Raw genomic sequence first — 14534 nt, 5'->3', positions numbered from 1 at the left:
CTACCCAATTCCCCCTCCTACCCACCGCCCCCTCCTGACCCACCTCCCCTATTCCCCTTCTTCAAACCCCCATCATCCCCCACCCCCATCACCCCCACCCCCATCACCCCCCACCCCCATCACCCCCACCCCCATCATCCCCCACCCTCATCATCCCCCCACCACCATCACCACCCACCCCCATCATCCCCCACCCCCATCATGCCCCACCTCCATCATCCCCCCTCTCCCCCCACCTTCCCATTGTACTTCCAATACCCGAAGTGGGAGAGGAGCATTCCAGCAGCCCGGCTAGCTCAGTCGGTAGAGCATGAGACTCTTAATCTCAGGGTCGTGGGTTCGAGCCCCACGTTGGGCGCTTACTTTTGTGTGTTTATTAAGTCACTTTCAATAAAATAGTTGTTTGATGGAGATCAGGTATACATATTCTTTGGGTTTTTAAGTAAAGTCACGTAGATAGGTTCAAATTAATAAAAATAAAATAAACAAAAAACGACGACGTTTCGATCACAACACAAGCGATCGTCATCAGGAGGAAATAAAGAGGGGTAAAGCTGCTCAAAGCAGGCTGTTTTAAAAGGGTTAAAATTGGCGTAACCCAATGGTTATTAATTTGAACCGATCTCCGTGACTTTACCGAAAACCCCACAGAATGTTATAACCTGCAGTCAGTAAAGCTTTCAGTAAAGATTTAGATCAAGTATTGCCAATGCACGTGGATATGAGACAGTGGTCATCACGAACTAACGTCACGAAGCAGTCCTTAACGCGCCGCGTGCTGCTCTGGAGATGCAGGTTGCCGAACCCTGATGTTGACCAATTAACCACACATTACACTATGTAACACGATTTTTGTTTTTGGGTAGTAAGTGTTATTTTATAATTGCGTGTGCCTCAAAAGTATAGAACTGGCTATTATTCCCCACAAACTTTGCTTTTGTGACCAGGACTTTACTTGAAGGAATGACACAAATGCACACGTTTTCTCATTGAAAATGGGTACATTTCTAAATATCACTTTTTGATTAAATTCATGCTTTTTAAATATACGGTGGGTGACATGCCTCACAATCACCCCAAGTTAGACAGGGGTTAGACCACAGCAGCCCGGCTAGCTCAGTCGGTAGATCATGAGACTCTTAATCTCAGGGTCGTGGGTTCGAGCCCGACGTTGGGCGCAGGATAATTTTGTGATTTGCTTTGACTACCATTGTGCATTTCGGTGGACCAATTTCGCACACATGATGAAAACAATCGAATTACCTTTTGCTTTTTGTCATGTTTTTTCTGAAATATATTGTGGGTCACTTGATTCACAATCACCCCAAGTTAGACTGTGGTCACTCACAACAGCAGGCTGGCTAGTTCAGTCGGTAGAGTTAGAGACTCTTCACCGCAGGTACGTGGGTTCGAGCCCCACGCTGGGCGCAGAAACAACGTGATTCCCATGGAATTAAATTGTACATTCATGTAGATCAATTAACCAGACAGTATATCAACATACGAATTCCTTTTGACTTAAATTCATGTTTTTTTTTATATACGGTGGGTGACATGACTCACTAACACCCCAAGTTAGACAGGGGTCACTCACCACTGAAGCCTGGCTAGCTCAGTCGGTAGAGCATGAGACTCTTAATCTCAGGGTCGTGGGTTCGAGCCCCACGTTGGGCGCACAATAATTTTGTGATTTCCTTTGACGACTATTGTGCATTTCTGTGGACTAATTTAGCACGCATGATGAAAGCAATCGAATTACCTTTTACTTATTATCATGTTTTTTTTTAAATATAGTGTGGGTCACTTGACTCACAATCACCCCAAGTTCGACTGGGGACACTTACAACAGCAGCCAGGCTCGTTCAGTCGGTCGAGCTAGAGACTCTTGATCTCAGGGTCGTGGGTTTGAGCCCCATGTTGGGCGCAGAAACAACGTGTGATTCCCATGGACTTAAATTGTGCATTTATGTAGATCAAACACGTTCCTTCGGAGTGGGCAGGTAGGAACTTGGTTGGACAGCGCATTCGTGCGATTAGTGTCACGCGGCGCAAGCTGCGTGGGGCGGCGCGTCACGTGGTGCAGAGCCCGCCCGTAACGCTTTATGAAATACAAATCGAGGGCGTGGCTATGCACGACAGACAGACAAATAATCCCTGGTGGGCAGTGTGGAACTGTTGTTCCTACCTGAATTAACCAGACAGTATATCAACATACGAATTCCTTTTAACTTAAATTCATGTTTTTTTTTATATACGTTGGGTGACATGACTCACAATCACCTCAAGTTAGACAAGGGTTACTCACCACAGCAGCCCGGCTAGCTCAGTCGGTAGAGAATGAGACTCTTAATCTCAGGGTCGTGGGTTCGAGCCCCACGTTGGGCGCAGGATAATTTTGTGATTTGCTTTGACTACCATTGTGCATTTCGGTGGACCAATTTCGCACACATGATCAAAACAATCGAATTACCTTTTGCTTTTTGTCATGTTTTTTCTGAAATATATTGTGGGTCACTTGATTCACAATCACCCCAAGTTAGACTGTGGTCACTCACAACAGCAGGCTGGCTAGTTCAGTCGGTAGAGTTAGAGACTCTTCACCGCAGGTACGTGGGTTCGAGCCCCACGCTGGGCGCAGAAACAACGTGATTCCCATGGAATTAAATTGTACATTCATGTAGATCAATTAACCAGACAGTATATCAACATACGAATTCCTTTTGACTTAAATTCATGTTTTTTTTTATATACGGTGGGTGACATGACTCACGAACACCCCAAGTTAGACAGGGGTCACTCACCACTGAAGCCCGGCTAGCTCAGTCGGTAGAGCATGAGACTCTTAATCTCAGGGTCGTGGGTTCGAGCCCCACGTTGGGCGCACAATAATTTTGTGATTTCCTTTGACGACTATTGTGCATTTCTGTGGACTAATTTAGCACGCATGATGAAAGCAATCGAATTACCTTTTACTTATTATCATGTTTTTTTTTAAATATAGTGTGGGTCACTTGACTCACAATCACCCCAAGTTCGACTGGGCACACTTACAACAGCAGCCAGGCTAGTTCAGTCGGTCGAGCTAGAGACTCTTGATCTCAGGGTCGTGGGTTTGAGCCCCATGTTGGGCGCAGAAACAACGTGTGATTCCCATGGACTTAAATTGTGCATTTATGTAGATCAAACACGTTCCTTCGGAGTGGGCAGGTAGGAACTTGGTTGGACAGCGCATTCGTGCGATTAGTGTCACGCGGCGCAAGCTGCGTGGGGCGGCGCGTCACGTGGTGCAGAGCCCGCCCGTAACGCTTTATGAAATACAAATCGAGGGCGTGGCTATGCACGACAGACAGACAAATAATCCCTGGTGGGCAGTGTGGAACTGTTGTTCCTACCTGAATTAACCAGACAGTATATCAACATACGAATTCCTTTTAACTTAAATTCATGTTTTTTTTTATATACGTTGGGTGACATGACTCACAATCACCTCAAGTTAGACAAGGGTTACTCACCACAGCAGCCCGGCTAGCTCAGTCGGTAGAGAATGAGACTCTTAATCTCAGGGTCGTGGGTTCGAGCCCCACGTTGGGCGCAGGATAATTTTGTGATTTGCTTTGACTACCATTGTGCATTTCGGTGGACCAATTTCGCACACATGATCAAAACAATCGAATTACCTTTTGCTTTTCGTCATGTTTTTTTCTGAAATATATTGTGGGTCACTTGATTCACAATCACCCCAAGTTAGACTGTGGTCACTCACAACAGCAGGCTGGCTAGTTCAGTCGGTAGAGTTAGAGACTCTTCACCGCAGGTACGTGGGTTCGAGCCCCACGCTGGGCGCAGAAACAACGTGATTCCCATGGAATTAAATTGTACATTCATGTAGATCAATTAACCAGACAGTATATCAACATACGAATTCCTTTTGACTTAAATTCATGTTTTTTTTTATATACGGTGGGTGACATGACTCACTAACACCCCAAGTTAGACAGGGGTCACTCACCACTGAAGCCTGGCTAGCTCAGTCGGTAGAGCATGAGACTCTTAATCTCAGGGTCGTGGGTTCGAGCCCCACGTTGGGCGCTCAATAATTTTGTGATTTCCTTTGACGACTATTGTGCATTTCTGTGGACCAATTTAGCACGCGTGATGAAAACAATCGAATTACCTTTTACTTATTGTCATGTTTTTTTCTGAAATATACTGTGGGTCACTTGACTCACAATCACCCCAAGATCGACTGGGGACACTTACAACAGCAGCCAGGCTCGTTCAGTCGGTCGAGCTCGAGACTCTTGATCTCAGGGTCGTGGGTTTGAGCCCCATGTTGGGCGTAGAAACAACGTGTAATTCCCATGGACTTAAATTGTGCATTTATGTAGATCAAACACGTTCCTTCGGAGTGGGCAGGTAGGAACTTGGTTGGACAGCGCATTCGTGCGATCCGTGTCACGCGGTGCAAGCTGCGTGGGGTGGCGCGTCACGTGGTGCCGAGCCCGCCCGTAACGCTCTATGAAATACAAATCGAGGGCGTGGCTATGCACGACAGACAGACAAATAATCCCTGGTGGGCAGTGTGGAACTGTTGTTCCTACCTGAATTAACCAGACAGTATATCAACATACGAATTCCTTTTAACTTAAATTCATGTTTTTTTTTTATATACGTTGGGTGACATGACTCACAATCACCTCAAGTTAGACAGGGGTTACTCACCACAGCAGCCCGGCTAGCTCAGTCGGTAGCGCATGAGACTCTTAATCTCACGGTCGTGGGTTCGAGCCCCACGTTGGGCGCAGGATAATTTTGTGATTCGCTTTGACTACCATTGTGCATTTCGGTGGACCAATTTCGCACACATGATGAAAACAATCGAATTACCTTTTGCTTTTTGTCATGTTTTTCTGAAATATATTGTGGGTCACTTGATTCACAATCACCCCAAGTTAGACTGTGGTCACTCACAACAGCAGGCTGGCTAGTTCAGTCGGTAGAGTTAGAGACTCTTCACCGCAGGTACGTGGGTTCGAGCCCCACGCTGGGCGCAGAAACAACGTGATTCCCATGGAATTAAATTGTACATTCATGTAGATCAATTAACCAGACAGTATATCAACATACGAATTCCTTTTGACTTAAATTCATGTTTTTTTTTTTATATACGGTGGGTGACATGACTCACTAACACCCCAAGTTAGACAGGGGTCACTCACCACTGAAGCCTGGCTAGCTCAGTCGGTAGAGCATGAGACTCTTAATCTCAGGGTCGTGGGTTCGCGCCCCACGTTGGGCGCTCAATAATTTTGTGATTTCCTTTGACGACTATTGTGCATTTCTGTGGACCAATTTAGCACGCGTGATGAAAACAATCGAATTACCTTTTACCTATTGTCATGTTTTTTTCTGAAATATACTGTGGGTCACTTGACTCACAATCACCCCAAGATCGACTGGGGACACTTACAACAGCAGCCAGGCTCGTTCAGTCGGTCGAGCTCGAGACTCTTGATCTCAGGGTCGTGGGTTTGAGCCCCATGTTGGGCGTAGAAACAACGTGTAATTCCCATGGACTTAAATTGTGCATTTATGTAGATCAAACACGTTCCTTCGGAGTGGGCATTTAGGAACTTGGTTGGACAGCGCATTCGTGCGATCCGTGTCACGCGGTGCAAGCTGCGTGGGGTGGCGCGTCACGTGGTGCCGAGCCCGCTCGTAACGCTCTATGAAATACAAATCGAGGGCGTGGCTATGCACGACAGACAGACAAATAATCCCTGGTGGGCAGTGTGGAACTGTTGTTCTTACCTGAATTAACCAGACAGTATATCAACATACGAATTCCTTTTTACTTAAATTCATGGTTTTTTTAATATACAGTGGGTGACATGACTCACAATCACCTCAAGTTAGACAGGGGTTACTCACCACAGAAGCCCGGCTAGCTCAGTCGATAGAGCATGAGACTCTTAATCTCAGGGTCGTGGGTTCGAGCCCCACGTTGGGCGGAGATTTATTTTGTGATTTGCTTGGAATCCCATTGTGCATCTCTGTGGGCCAATTTCGCACACATGATGAAAACAATCGAATTACCTTCTTCTTTTTGTCATGTTTTCTGAAATATACTGTGGGTCACTTGACTCACAATCACCCCAAGTTCGACTGGGGACACTTACAACAGTAGCTCGGCTAGTTCAGTCGGTCGAGCGAGAGACTCTTGATCTCAGGGTCGTGGGTTTGAGCCCCATGTTGGGTGCAGGAACAACGTGTGATTCCCATGGACTTAAATTGTCCATTTATGGAGATCAATTAACTAGACAGTCTTTAAACTTACTAATTACTTTTTGCTTAAATTCATGTTTTTTTGAAATATATGGTGGGTGACATGACTCACAATCACCCAAGTTAGACAGGGGTCAGTTACCACAGAAGCCCGGCTAGCTCAGTCGGTAGAGCATGAGACTCTTAATCTCAGGGTCGTGGGTTCGAGCCCCACGTTGGGCGCTCAATAATTTTGTGATTTCCTTTGACGACTATTGTGCATTTCTGTGGAGCAATTTAGCACGCGTGATGAAAACAATCGAATTACCTTTTACTTATTGTCATGTTTTTTTCTGAAATATACTGTGGGTCACTTGACTCACAATCACCCCAAGATCGACTGGGGACACTTACAACAGCAGCCAGGCTCGTTCAGTCGGTCGAGCTCGAGACTCTTGATCTCAGGGTCGTGGGTTTGAGCCCCATGTTGGGCGTAGAAACAACGTGTAATTCCCATGGACTTAAATTGTGCATTTATGTAGATCAAACACGTTCCTTCGGAGTGGGCAGGTAGGAACTTGGTTGGACAGCGCATTCGTGCGATCTGTGTCACGCGGCGCAAGCTGCGTGGGGCGGCGCGTCACGTGGTGCAGAGCCCGCCCGTAACGCTCTATGAAATACAAATCGAGGGCGTGGCTATGCACGACAGACAGACAAATAATCCCTGGTGGGCAGTGTGGAACTGTTGTTCCTACCTGAATGAACCAGAGAGTATATCAACATACTAATTCCTTTTTACTTAAATTCATGTTTTTTTATATACGGTGGGTGACATGACTCACAATCACCTCAAGTTAGACAGGGGTCACTCACCACAGAAGCCCGGCTAGCTCAGTCGGTAGAGCATGAGACTCTTAATCTCAGGGTCGTGGGTTCGAGCCCCACGTTGGGCGGAGATTTATTTTGTGATTTGCTTGGAATCCCATTGTGCATCTCTGTGGGCCAATTTCGCACACATGATGAAAACAATCGAATTACCTTTTGCTTTTTGTCATGTTTTCTGAAATATACTGTGGGTCACTTGACTCACAATCACCCCAAGTTCGACTGGGGACACTTACAACAGTAGCTAGGCTCGTTCAGTCGGTCGAGCGAGAGACTCTTGATCTCAGGGTCGTGGGTTTGAGCCCCATGTTGGGTGCAGGAACAACGTGTGATTCTCATGGACTTAAATTGTGCATTTATGTAGATCAAACACGTTCATTCGGAGTGGGCAGGTAGGAACTTGGTTGGACAGCGCATTCGTGCGATCCGTGTCACGCGGCGCAAGCTGCGTGGGGCGGCGCGTCACGTGGTGCAGAGCCCGCCCGTAACGCTCTATGAAATACAAATCGAGGGCGTGGCTATGCACGACAGACAGACAAATAATCCCTGGTGGGCAGTGTGGAACTGTTGTTCCTACCTGAATTAATCAGACAGTATATCAACATACGAATTCCTTTTAACTTAAATTCATGTTTTTTTTTATATACGTTGGGTGACATGACTCACAATCACCTCAAGTTAGACAGGGGTTACTCACCACAGCAGCCCGGCTAGCTCAGTCGGTAGAGCATGAGACTCTTAATCTCAGGGTCGTGGGTTCGAGCCCCACGTTGGGCGCAGGATAATTTTGTGATTCGCTTTGACTACCATTGTGCATTTCGGTGGACCAATTTCGCACACATGATGAAAACAATCGAATTACCTTTTGCTTTTTGTCATGTTTTTTTCTGAAATATATTGTGGGTCACTTGATTCACAATCACCCCAAGTTAGACTGTGGTCACTCACAACAGCAGGCTGGCTAGTTCAGTCGGTAGAGTTAGAGACTCTTCACCGCAGGTACGTGGGTTCGAGCCCCACGCTGGGCGCAGAAACAACGTGATTCCCATGGAATTAAATTGTACATTCATGTAGATCAATTAACCAGACAGTATATCAACATACGAATTCCTTTTGACTTAAATTCATGTTTTTTTTTATATACGGTGGGTGACATGACTCACTAACACCCCAAGTTAGACAGGGGTCACACACCACTGAAGCCTGGCTAGCTCAGTCGGTAGAGCATGAGACTCTTAATCTCAGGGTCGTGGGTTCGAGCCCCACGTTGGGCGCTCAATAATTTTGTGATTTCCTTTGACGACTATTGTGCATTTCTGTGGACCAATTTAGCACGCGTGATGAAAACAATCGAATTACCTTTTACTTATTGTCATGTTTTTTTCTGAAATATACTGTGGGTCACTTGACTCACAATCACCCCAAGATCGACTGGGGACACTTACAACAGCAGCCAGGCTCGTTCAGTCGGTCGAGCTCGAGACTCTTGATCTCAGGGTCGTGGGTTTGAGCCCCATGTTGGGCGTAGAAACAACGTGTAATTCCCATGGACTTAAATTGTGCATTTATGTAGATCAAACACGTTCCTTCGGAGTGGGCAGGTAGGAACTTGGTTGGACAGCGCATTCGTGCGATCCGTGTCACGCGGTGCAAGCTGCGTGGGGTGGCGCGTCACGTGGTGCCGAGCCCGCCCGTAACGCTCTATGAAATACAAATCGAGGGCGTGGCTATGCACGACAGACAGACAAATAATCCCTGGTGGGCAGTGTGGAACTGTTGTTCCTACCTGAATTAACCAGACAGTATATCAACATACGAATTCCTTTTAACTTAAATTCATGTTTTTTTTTTATATACGTTGGGTGACATGACTCACAATCACCTCAAGTTAGACAGGGGTTACTCACCACAGCAGCCCGGCTAGCTCAGTCGGTAGCGCATGAGACTCTTAATCTCAGGGTCGTGGGTTCGAGCCCCACGTTGGGCGCAGGATAATTTTGTGATTCGCTTTGACTACCATTGTGCATTTCGGTGGACCAATTTCGCACACATGATGAAAACAATCGAATTACCTTTTGCTTTTTGTCATGTTTTTTTCTGAAATATATTGTGGGTCACTTGATTCACAATCACCCCAAGTTAGACTGTGGTCACTCACAACAGCAGGCTGGCTAGTTCAGTCGGTAGAGTTAGAGACTCTTCACCGCAGGTACGTGGGTTCGAGCCCCACGCTGGGCGCAGAAACAACGTGATTCCCATGGAATTAAATTGTACATTCATGTAGATCAATTAACCAGACAGTATATCAACATACGAATTCCTTTTGACTTAAATTCATGTTTTTTTTTTTATATACGGTGGGTGACATGACTCACTAACACCCCAAGTTAGACAGGGGTCACTCACCACTGAAGCCTGGCTAGCTCAGTCGGTAGAGCATGAGACTCTTAATCTCAGGGTCGTGGGTTCGCGCCCCACGTTGGGCGCTCAATAATTTTGTGATTTCCTTTGACGACTATTGTGCATTTCTGTGGACCAATTTAGCACGCGTGATGAAAACAATCGAATTACCTTTTACCTATTGTCATGTTTTTTTCTGAAATATACTGTGGGTCACTTGACTCACAATCACCCCAAGATCGACTGGGGACACTTACAACAGCAGCCAGGCTCGTTCAGTCGGTCGAGCTCGAGACTCTTGATCTCAGGGTCGTGGGTTTGAGCCCCATGTTGGGCGTAGAAACAACGTGTAATTCCCATGGACTTAAATTGTGCATTTATGTAGATCAAACACGTTCCTTCGGAGTGGGCATTTAGGAACTTGGTTGGACAGCGCATTCGTGCGATCCGTGTCACGCGGTGCAAGCTGCGTGGGGTGGCGCGTCACGTGGTGCCGAGCCCGCTCGTAACGCTCTATGAAATACAAATCGAGGGCGTGGCTATGCACGACAGACAGACAAATAATCCCTGGTGGGCAGTGTGGAACTGTTGTTCTTACCTGAATTAACCAGACAGTATATCAACATACGAATTCCTTTTTACTTAAATTCATGGTTTTTTTAATATACAGTGGGTGACATGACTCACAATCACCTCAAGTTAGACAGGGGTTACTCACCACAGAAGCCCGGCTAGCTCAGTCGGTAGAGCATGAGACTCTTAATCTCAGGGTCGTGGGTTCGAGCCCCACGTTGGGCGGAGATTTATTTTGTGATTTGCTTGGAATCCCATTGTGCATCTCTGTGGGCCAATTTCGCACACATGATGAAAACAATCGAATTACCTTCTTCTTTTTGTCATGTTTTCTGAAATATACTGTGGGTCACTTGACTCACAATCACCCCAAGTTCGACTGGGGACACTTACAACAGTAGCTCGGCTAGTTCAGTCGGTCGAGCGAGAGACTCTTGATCTCAGGGTCGTGGGTTTGAGCCCCATGTTGGGTGCAGGAACAACGTGTGATTCCCATGGACTTAAATTGTCCATTTATGGAGATCAATTAACTAGACAGTCTTTAAACTTACTAATTACTTTTTGCTTAAATTCATGTTTTTTTGAAATATATGGTGGGTGACATGACTCACAATCACCCAAGTTAGACAGGGGTCAGTTACCACAGAAGCCCGGCTAGCTCAGTCGGTAGAGCATGAGACTCTTAATCTCAGGGTCGTGGGTTCGAGCCCCACGTTGGGCGCTCAATAATTTTGTGATTTCCTTTGACGACTATTGTGCATTTCTGTGGAGCAATTTAGCACGCGTGATGAAAACAATCGAATTACCTTTTACTTATTGTCATGTTTTTTTCTGAAATATACTGTGGGTCACTTGACTCACAATCACCCCAAGATCGACTGGGGACACTTACAACAGCAGCCAGGCTCGTTCAGTCGGTCGAGCTCGAGACTCTTGATCTCAGGGTCGTGGGTTTGAGCCCCATGTTGGGCGTAGAAACAACGTGTAATTCCCATGGACTTAAATTGTGCATTTATGTAGATCAAACACGTTCCTTCGGAGTGGGCAGGTAGGAACTTGGTTGGACAGCGCATTCGTGCGATCTGTGTCACGCGGCGCAAGCTGCGTGGGGCGGCGCGTCACGTGGTGCAGAGCCCGCCCGTAACGCTCTATGAAATACAAATCGAGGGCGTGGCTATGCACGACAGACAGACAAATAATCCCTGGTGGGCAGTGTGGAACTGTTGTTCCTACCTGAATGAACCAGAGAGTATATCAACATACTAATTCCTTTTTACTTAAATTCATGTTTTTTTTATATACGGTGGGTGACATGACTCACAATCACCTCAAGTTAGACAGGGGTCACTCACCACAGAAGCCCGGCTAGCTCAGTCGGTAGAGCATGAGACTCTTAATCTCAGGGTCGTGGGTTCGAGCCCCACGTTGGGCGGAGATTTATTTTGTGATTTGCTTGGAATCCCATTGTGCATCTCTGTGGGCCAATTTCGCACACATGATGAAAACAATCGAATTACCTTTTGCTTTTTGTCATGTTTTCTGAAATATACTGTGGGTCACTTGACTCACAATCACCCCAAGTTCGACTGGGGACACTTACAACAGTAGCTAGGCTCGTTCAGTCGGTCGAGCGAGAGACTCTTGATCTCAGGGTCGTGGGTTTGAGCCCCATGTTGGGTGCAGGAACAACGTGTGATTCCCATGGACTTAAATTGTCCATTTATGTAGATCAATTAACTAGACAGTCTTTAAACTTACTAATTACTTTTTGCTTAAATTCATGTTTTTTTGAAATATATGGTGGGTGACATGACTCACAATCACCCAAGTTAGACAGGGGTCAGTTACCACAGAAGCCCGGCTAGCTCAGTCGGTAGAGCATGAGACTCTTAATCTCAGGGTCGTGGGTTCGAGCCCCACGTTGGGCGCAGAATACTTTTGTGATTTGCTTTGACTTCCATTGTGAATTTCTGTGGAACAATTTCGCACACATGATGAAAGCAATCGAATTACCTTTTGCTTTTTGTCATGTTTATGAAATATATTGTGGGTCACGACTCACAATCCCCCAAAATTATACTGGGGTCACACACCTCAGAAGTCCAACTAGTTCAGTCCATAGAGCATGAGACGCTTGATCTCAGGGTCGTGGGTTTGAGCCCCATGTTGGGCGTAGAAACAACGTGTGATTCCCATGGACTTAAATTGTCCATTTATGTAAATCAATTAACTAGACAGTTTTTAAACTTACTAATTCCTTTTTGCTTAAATTCATGTTTTTTAAAAGTATACGGTGGGTGACATGACTCACAATGACCCCAAGTTAGACAGGGGTCACTCACCACAGCAGCCTGGCTAGCTCAGTCGGAAGAGGATGAGACTCTTAATCTCAGGGTCGTGGGTTCGAGCTGAATACTTTTGTGATTTGGTTTGACTACCATTGTGCATTTCTGTGGACCAATTTAGCACGCCTGATGAAAACAATGGAAACACATTCCTGCGGAGGGAGCTGGTAGAAACGATGGGTGGCCAGGGTCAACGGCGGCGTGGTGTATTCCGCAAATATGGCCGACTGTTAGGGCGGGCACAAGCCTTACAACACACGTGTGTACAGTGCCCTGTGCAGACATGTGTAGTGATCAACTAAAGGTTTTATTTTGACCGGGCAGGGCCCACTGAGCTCTATACGATTCGGAAGTGACCTTGCCTCAAATGATGGCTCAACGAATTGGCGGATTAAATGTAGAGATTGAGTGCCGTGGCCGCCTTCCGCACCCATCCCCTCCCTCCCCACCCATCCCCTCCCCAAACTCCCCTCCTCACCCAGCCCCTCACGACCCTCCCCTCTCCACCCAGCCCCACCCACCCTTCCCATATTTGGAATCCATGACGGACAAAATAATCCACTGTGGGCTGGTGTAACCAGAGGTTCCTACCAGTATTACCTTTTACTTATTGTCATGTTTTCTTTTTAAATACGGTGGGTGACATGACTCACAATGACCCCAAGTTAGGCAGCGTTAACACACCACAGAAGCCCGGCTAGCTCAGTCGGTTGAGCATGCGACTCTTAATCTCAGGGTCGTGGTTTCGAGCCCCACGTTGGGTGCTCAATAATTTTGTGATTTCCTTTGACGACTATTGTGCATTTCTGTGGACCAATTTCGCACACATGATGAAAGCAATCGAATTACCTTTTGATTTTTGTCATGTTTATGAAATATATTGTGGGTCACGACTCACAATCCCCCAAAATTATACTAGGGTCACACACCTCAGAAGTCCAACTCGTTCAGTCCGTAGAGCATGAGACTCTTGATCTCAGGGTCGTGGGTTTGAGCCCCATGTTGGGCGCAGAAACAACGTGTGATTCCCATGGACTTAAATTGCCCATTTATGTAGATCAATTAACTAGACAGTCTTTAAATTTACTAATTCCTTTTTGCTTAAATTCATGTTTTTTTAAAATATACGGTGGGAGACATGACTCACAATCACCCCAAGTTAGACAGGGGTCACTCAACACAGCAGCCCGGCTAGCTCAGTCGGAAAGAGCATGAGACTCTTAATCTCAGGGTCGTGGGTTCGAGCCCCATGTTGGGCGCTCAATAATTTTGTGATTTCCTTTGACGACTATTGTTCATTTCTGTGGACCAATTTAGCACGCATGATGAAAACAATCGAATTACGTTTTACTTATTGTCATGTTTTTTTCTGAAATATACTGTGGGTCACTTGACTCATAATCACCCCAAGTTCGACTGGGGACACTTACAACAGCAGCTAGGCCAGTTCAGTTGGTAGAGCATGAGACTCTTGATCTCAGGGTCGTGGGTTCGAGCCCCACGTTGGGCGCAGAATAATTTTGTGATTTCGTTTGACTTCCATTGTGCATTTCTGTGGACCAATTTTGCACGCATGATGAAAACAATCGAAACATATTCCTGCGGAGGGAGCTGGCAGGAACGATGGGTGGCCAGGGTCAACGGCGGCGTGGTGTATTCTGCAAATATGGCCGACTGTTAGGGCGGGCACAAGCCTTACAACACACGTGTGTACAGTGCCCTGTGCAGACATGTGTAGTGCTCAACTAAAGGTTTTATTTTGACCGGGCAGGGCCCACTGAGCTCTATACGATTCGGAAGTGACCTCGCGTCGAATGATGGCTCAACGAATTGGCGGATTAAATGTAGAGATTGAGTGTCGTGGCCGCCTTCCGCACCCATCCCCTCCCTCCCCACCAATCCCCTCCCTCCCCACGAATCCCCTCCCTCCCCACCCATCCCCTCCCTCCCCACCCATCCCCTCCCTCCCCACCCATCCCCTCCCTCCCCACCCATCCCCTCCCCAAACTCCCCTCCTCACCCAGCCCCTCCCCACCCTCCACTCTCCACCCAGCCCCACCCACCCTT

The 14534-nt window shown here is 46.7% G+C and overlaps 23 non-coding genes across 23 annotated transcripts; all 23 read left to right on the top strand.

Annotated features, from left to right (window-relative positions):
* The first annotated feature begins 285 nt into the window (after positions 1–285).
* On the top strand, positions 286–358 carry TRNAK-CUU (transfer RNA lysine (anticodon CUU)). Its single transcript has one exon. It is a non-coding gene; the product is annotated as a tRNA-Lys (tRNA).
* A 747-nt stretch (positions 359–1105) lies between these two features.
* On the top strand, positions 1106–1178 carry TRNAK-CUU (transfer RNA lysine (anticodon CUU)). The gene has a single exon. It is a non-coding gene; the product is annotated as a tRNA-Lys (tRNA).
* A 423-nt stretch (positions 1179–1601) lies between these two features.
* On the top strand, positions 1602–1674 carry TRNAK-CUU (transfer RNA lysine (anticodon CUU)). Its single transcript has one exon. It is a non-coding gene; the product is annotated as a tRNA-Lys (tRNA).
* A 638-nt stretch (positions 1675–2312) lies between these two features.
* On the top strand, positions 2313–2385 carry TRNAK-CUU (transfer RNA lysine (anticodon CUU)). The gene has a single exon. It is a non-coding gene; the product is annotated as a tRNA-Lys (tRNA).
* A 423-nt stretch (positions 2386–2808) lies between these two features.
* TRNAK-CUU (transfer RNA lysine (anticodon CUU)) lies at positions 2809–2881 on the top strand. The gene has a single exon. It is a non-coding gene; the product is annotated as a tRNA-Lys (tRNA).
* A 638-nt stretch (positions 2882–3519) lies between these two features.
* TRNAK-CUU (transfer RNA lysine (anticodon CUU)) lies at positions 3520–3592 on the top strand. The gene has a single exon. It is a non-coding gene; the product is annotated as a tRNA-Lys (tRNA).
* Positions 3593–4016: 424 nt separating this feature from the next.
* Positions 4017–4089, top strand: TRNAK-CUU (transfer RNA lysine (anticodon CUU)). Its single transcript has one exon. It is a non-coding gene; the product is annotated as a tRNA-Lys (tRNA).
* Positions 4090–4729: 640 nt separating this feature from the next.
* Positions 4730–4802, top strand: TRNAK-CUU (transfer RNA lysine (anticodon CUU)). Its single transcript has one exon. It is a non-coding gene; the product is annotated as a tRNA-Lys (tRNA).
* A 424-nt stretch (positions 4803–5226) lies between these two features.
* Positions 5227–5299, top strand: TRNAK-CUU (transfer RNA lysine (anticodon CUU)). The gene has a single exon. It is a non-coding gene; the product is annotated as a tRNA-Lys (tRNA).
* Positions 5300–5938: 639 nt separating this feature from the next.
* Positions 5939–6011, top strand: TRNAK-CUU (transfer RNA lysine (anticodon CUU)). Its single transcript has one exon. It is a non-coding gene; the product is annotated as a tRNA-Lys (tRNA).
* Positions 6012–6434: 423 nt separating this feature from the next.
* Positions 6435–6507, top strand: TRNAK-CUU (transfer RNA lysine (anticodon CUU)). The gene has a single exon. It is a non-coding gene; the product is annotated as a tRNA-Lys (tRNA).
* A 637-nt stretch (positions 6508–7144) lies between these two features.
* On the top strand, positions 7145–7217 carry TRNAK-CUU (transfer RNA lysine (anticodon CUU)). Its single transcript has one exon. It is a non-coding gene; the product is annotated as a tRNA-Lys (tRNA).
* A 636-nt stretch (positions 7218–7853) lies between these two features.
* TRNAK-CUU (transfer RNA lysine (anticodon CUU)) lies at positions 7854–7926 on the top strand. Its single transcript has one exon. It is a non-coding gene; the product is annotated as a tRNA-Lys (tRNA).
* Positions 7927–8350: 424 nt separating this feature from the next.
* On the top strand, positions 8351–8423 carry TRNAK-CUU (transfer RNA lysine (anticodon CUU)). Its single transcript has one exon. It is a non-coding gene; the product is annotated as a tRNA-Lys (tRNA).
* Positions 8424–9063: 640 nt separating this feature from the next.
* TRNAK-CUU (transfer RNA lysine (anticodon CUU)) lies at positions 9064–9136 on the top strand. The gene has a single exon. It is a non-coding gene; the product is annotated as a tRNA-Lys (tRNA).
* A 426-nt stretch (positions 9137–9562) lies between these two features.
* TRNAK-CUU (transfer RNA lysine (anticodon CUU)) lies at positions 9563–9635 on the top strand. The gene has a single exon. It is a non-coding gene; the product is annotated as a tRNA-Lys (tRNA).
* Positions 9636–10274: 639 nt separating this feature from the next.
* TRNAK-CUU (transfer RNA lysine (anticodon CUU)) lies at positions 10275–10347 on the top strand. The gene has a single exon. It is a non-coding gene; the product is annotated as a tRNA-Lys (tRNA).
* A 423-nt stretch (positions 10348–10770) lies between these two features.
* On the top strand, positions 10771–10843 carry TRNAK-CUU (transfer RNA lysine (anticodon CUU)). Its single transcript has one exon. It is a non-coding gene; the product is annotated as a tRNA-Lys (tRNA).
* Positions 10844–11481: 638 nt separating this feature from the next.
* TRNAK-CUU (transfer RNA lysine (anticodon CUU)) lies at positions 11482–11554 on the top strand. The gene has a single exon. It is a non-coding gene; the product is annotated as a tRNA-Lys (tRNA).
* Positions 11555–11977: 423 nt separating this feature from the next.
* Positions 11978–12050, top strand: TRNAK-CUU (transfer RNA lysine (anticodon CUU)). Its single transcript has one exon. It is a non-coding gene; the product is annotated as a tRNA-Lys (tRNA).
* Positions 12051–13158: 1108 nt separating this feature from the next.
* TRNAK-CUU (transfer RNA lysine (anticodon CUU)) lies at positions 13159–13231 on the top strand. The gene has a single exon. It is a non-coding gene; the product is annotated as a tRNA-Lys (tRNA).
* Positions 13232–13652: 421 nt separating this feature from the next.
* TRNAK-CUU (transfer RNA lysine (anticodon CUU)) lies at positions 13653–13726 on the top strand. Its single transcript has one exon. It is a non-coding gene; the product is annotated as a tRNA-Lys (tRNA).
* Positions 13727–13909: 183 nt separating this feature from the next.
* On the top strand, positions 13910–13977 carry TRNAK-CUU (transfer RNA lysine (anticodon CUU)). Its single transcript has one exon. It is a non-coding gene; the product is annotated as a tRNA-Lys (tRNA).
* The last annotated feature ends 557 nt before the right edge of the window (positions 13978–14534 follow it).

Source organism: Lethenteron reissneri, chromosome 26 (assembly GCF_015708825.2).
Source record: "Lethenteron reissneri isolate LAM-NWPU_2019-01 chromosome 26, ASM1570882v1, whole genome shotgun sequence".
Lineage (NCBI taxonomy): Eukaryota > Metazoa > Chordata > Hyperoartia > Petromyzontiformes > Petromyzontidae > Lethenteron > Lethenteron reissneri.
The sequence above is the reverse complement of the archived record's forward strand: the minus strand, read 5'-3'. Positions and strand labels throughout refer to the sequence as shown.